Source organism: Oreochromis aureus, linkage group 4 (genome assembly GCF_013358895.1).
Source record: "Oreochromis aureus strain Israel breed Guangdong linkage group 4, ZZ_aureus, whole genome shotgun sequence".
NCBI lineage: Eukaryota > Metazoa > Chordata > Actinopteri > Cichliformes > Cichlidae > Oreochromis > Oreochromis aureus.
Window position 1 is genome coordinate 32712535 of NC_052945.1, and position 4365 is coordinate 32716899.

Genomic DNA, 4365 nt, shown 5'->3' on the forward strand with positions numbered 1-4365 from the left:
ATCATACTATATCACTGTCATCAGGTGGGGACAATGCAAAGTAAATGTAGCCTATGTTTTACCTGATGGGGTAAATGTTGCTGTTGCAGGATAGCTACTGCTCCTGCTGCTGATAGTGCTGGAGGGCAGGGCTGTGTTGATCTGAGACTATAGACATTAAAAAGTCCATAGGAGATGGTAGCTGATTAAACAAGTGTTATGAGATAACAATAAAATGCAATTAATATTAAGGCAATGAATTAAAAATATTGTGGGAGGTAAACTAGGCTTTGTGTCCTGTCTATCACTCTCTACTTGCTGTCCAACTGAGAAAAAGGCACAGTTTGCTATTGCATTAATCTATTATTTAATTATCCACACTTAACAACTCTTGCACCCAATCCATAATAAAGTAATGACAGAAAATGTTATAGAACCAAAAACATTGCAGTTGTGTTCATTATTGTTTTTATTCTTGAATCACTGTTTCCTCTTCCTCTCCTTACAGGATATGTCTGGACGATGTTATATCATCAGTAATCGTTTTAAAATTGTGTGTGACATTTTTACCTTCTCCAGAGTACTGTATATACTATAGCTACAAGTTTGCATCATGGTGCTGATTCAGAATGCTTCCATTATTATTTATTCTTAGTGCTGTAATAATAAAGTAATGAGAATTAAAAAAGTAAAGTAATAAATATAAAATAATGTATTTATGATGATTCAGTTTGTTTGGCTATCCACTTTGTGCAGGAAGAAAGCTTATTACATGTTTAAACTGTAAACTGTTTTAATATCATAATTGTAATAATCCATAATTATGTGGATACGCATATCAGATAGTTTTTATTGAAATATAAACCTTCCAGAAAGGCAGGTGGACAGAGCTACAGACCCCTGACACCCAGTTAGCTAGCAGCTAATGACCAGCCCTGCTTTTGCCGCTAATAAAAGCACAGGTAGTGTTTGTCGCGCTGTTGCACACACAGCGTGCTGATTTGTTTCAATTTGTCAGACAACTTACCAACGTGTACATAATAAGCTTATACTGTGTGCTATAGACTACAGTGCACGCTGTACACCCTACTTATTGGTTTCCTTTGCATCAGTCTGTGTCTCCCAATTAATTTGTTTCCCCTACAGCTCCGCATCGGTAAGGTGGCAAAAAATGCACTTGCTCTTTGCGAGCTTGTTCCCGGCTCGTAACCAGAGCACTCTGCCATCAAGGGTGAGTCCAGGTACACAGACACACATAAAAAATAATAAAAATTGCCTCAAGAAAAGGGCACTTGGGGCACCCATCAGGAAAGGGGCAGGTGCTCAAGCCCCCCCACCCCGCTGCACTTGCCTGACAATTAGTTTGTATTAACAGGCACTATGTACCCACTATATGAAACATATGAACACTATAATTTTTAAGTATTAACAAGAAGAGTTTACCAGCCTCTGTGCTTCTGCAGTGTGCTGTTTTTTGATAGTGTGTTGTGTTTAAGCTGCCTGCAACAACCTGGTTAATGTCTGCACATTAATTTTATTTTTGTACAGATAATACCACTAAAAGATGAACAAGCCTCCACCCATCGTTTAATACATAATGCAGAGTCAAGGGATCACTCAATATTGTTCTATCAAAATTGCTGACATGGTTTATTTATGGACAAGTTCTCCTCTGGAGTCTGTCCCTTGAAACAATAAAGCAATAGTGACAAGGATCTAGTTCTACTATGCTGTTTCTCAGTGTGCAGGGGACCGTTCTGAAGAAGCAAGTGGTAAACCAAACACAAGTTTTTCCAGGTCCAAGCAAGTAGTTTTAAGTGCCTATATAAAAGCTTTTTACTGCCTGTCTTTAAACAGTAAATGAAAGCAAAAGTAAGAAGTGACTGAAAAAATCTTGGTTGAAAATTTATGGAGGACCACAAGAGCCACGCGCATCGAAATAAAAATTTCTGTGCTTTAATAATGAATTGTAGAATAAATTCTGCAATTGTAAATTCATTTTGAATTCAATTTAATAAACTGCATTTCAAAATCCTTTTTCCACTTGCATTTCAAAAACTTTTTCCAATTGCACTTTAATAAACTACATTTTAAAATCCTTTTTCAGTTGCAATTTAATAAACTGCAGTTCAAAATCCTTTTCCACCTGCAATTTAATAAACTGCAGTTCAAAATCCCTTTTCCACTTGCAATTTAATAAACTGCAGTTCAAAATCCTTTTCCACCTGCAATTTAATAAACTGCAGGTCAAAATCCTTTTTCCACTTGCAATTTAATAAACTGCAGTTCAAAATCCTTTTTCCACTTGCAATTTAATAAACTGCAGGTCAAAATCCTTTTTTCCACTTGCAATTTAATAAACTGCAGTTCAAAATCCTTTTTCCACTTGCAATTTAATAAACTGCAGGTCAAAATCCTTTTTCCACCTGCAATTTAATAAACTGCAGTTGAAAATCCATTTCCCTTTCCTGTTCGCTCCTGGATTAGCTGCTGGATTAGCTCTTCGATTAACAACTTGCTGGAGGCTATTCAAATTAGCCACACCGTGGGATGTAAGGAGCTCTCTGATTGGTTGGTCAGACACAGGCTGTCTGCCAGCCTGGATTTTTCTAGCTCATAGTTTCGCCCTGCTACGAAGCGTGTGTGCTTGTACAAAAGGCCGTTCAGCGTCGGGATTTACACTCGGCTCAACACAATGAAGGGACCCTGCAGCGAAAGCGGAGAGCCAACCTCTGACTGAGTGCCCGTCTACACAGTCTGACCACCTGTTGAAGGTAAGGTGCTAACGTGGCTAACGCTAGCATCACCGCACGTAGCCCGTTATTTTAAGGTCATCTTAGCTAATGAAAGTTTTACGTCGCAGCTGTACGAGCTCGCTACGTGTTTTGTAAGCTGCTGTGCTCTTCACAAATAAAGCTGGAAGCAGCTCAGACTGTTAGAACCAGCACTGAGGCCTGTTACATTTATACAGTGTTAGAGCAATGGCTGCAACCTACAGCCTTTAAACTAGCGATTAAAATGCTGACAGTAAACTCGTCAGTCCAGATGTTACCACATTACTCTGTGGTACTTAGAGTTAAAACAACTGAGACAGGCTGATTAAAATAACAGCTGTCATTTCTCTCATTCCTTATATCAAGACTGGAGATCACACTACTGATTTCAGTTCATTTAATATGTGAGTGCACAGATTCATTCTCAACTGGACATAAATGATGATCAAAGGTTGTATATATGATGAATTCATCAAATCCCAGCCTCTAACACAGTGCGCTGAATCTTAGCTTTGAATGTCCAGTATATTCTAATCAGTGCAATGTAAGCATTCACTGAACCTACAGTATCTACACCTGTGTGGTAAAGATACAGATAATGAAATTTAATTATTAATACAATATACATCATGGAAAATGAAAGCTGAAATTGATTCAGTTTAGTACTTTTCTCTGTATGCTCTGTGATTATAAAGGCCTTAAATTCTGTGATATATACTGTGAATGATTTTCACAGAGGTCTTAAAGTACTTAAATCACTGCTGATAGTCTGGTTGTTTATATTTTCACATGTTTTTGTGTCTGTAGGGCTGTTTGATGACGATTTGGACTCCTCTGGGAGATGAGGACACACCCACATCTGTTCCATACTGCAGCCATGGATGGTGTTACAGCTCTCAGTCAGCTTTGGGCCATCAGACGCACACACTGGAAAACCAGCACCTGGACTTCATGCAGGAGAGACGGCCTCGGTGTTGGACTCTGCATCCTCTACTTTACCTCCTAATCTCTTTCTCTTTAACACACAATTAAAATCAATCCAAAAGAGTGTAAACTTACTGAGGAAGTCTCTAACTTGTACACATTTGTACTTTTACTTGTTTTATGAGTTATTTTTAAGAAGAGTAAAGTTATTCACATAAAGTTGTTATTGTTCTGTATTTATTCTTTTGTATCATGTACCACAGTCATACTGAACTTTACAGACATGGTGAATTGGAGAAAAAAAGATCACACACACACACATACATACACACATATATATATATATATATCATTCAGCTTCAGCAGTATTTCTATTCATCTTATGAATTCCAGTCTAATGTCAATTCACTGAGTTCAGTTTTGGTCTTAAACCCAGAGAATACCACCTGGTTCAACAATGTTTTTATCTGATTATTGGCAAATGTTTTCTTCTTTCAGAAGAAAACATTCTTCTGAAAGAAGAAATTGGGCTCAATTTTGCCTGAGGCTGAAATTGAGCCCAAAGAAACAACAACAAAGTTTAGTTCCTCTGGATTTTCCATGGAAAATTGTTTTATCACTCATCCAGGTGACTTCTCCAGTGTCACGGATGAGTGATGAATGTATCTCCCACTGGAAACCATTGTGT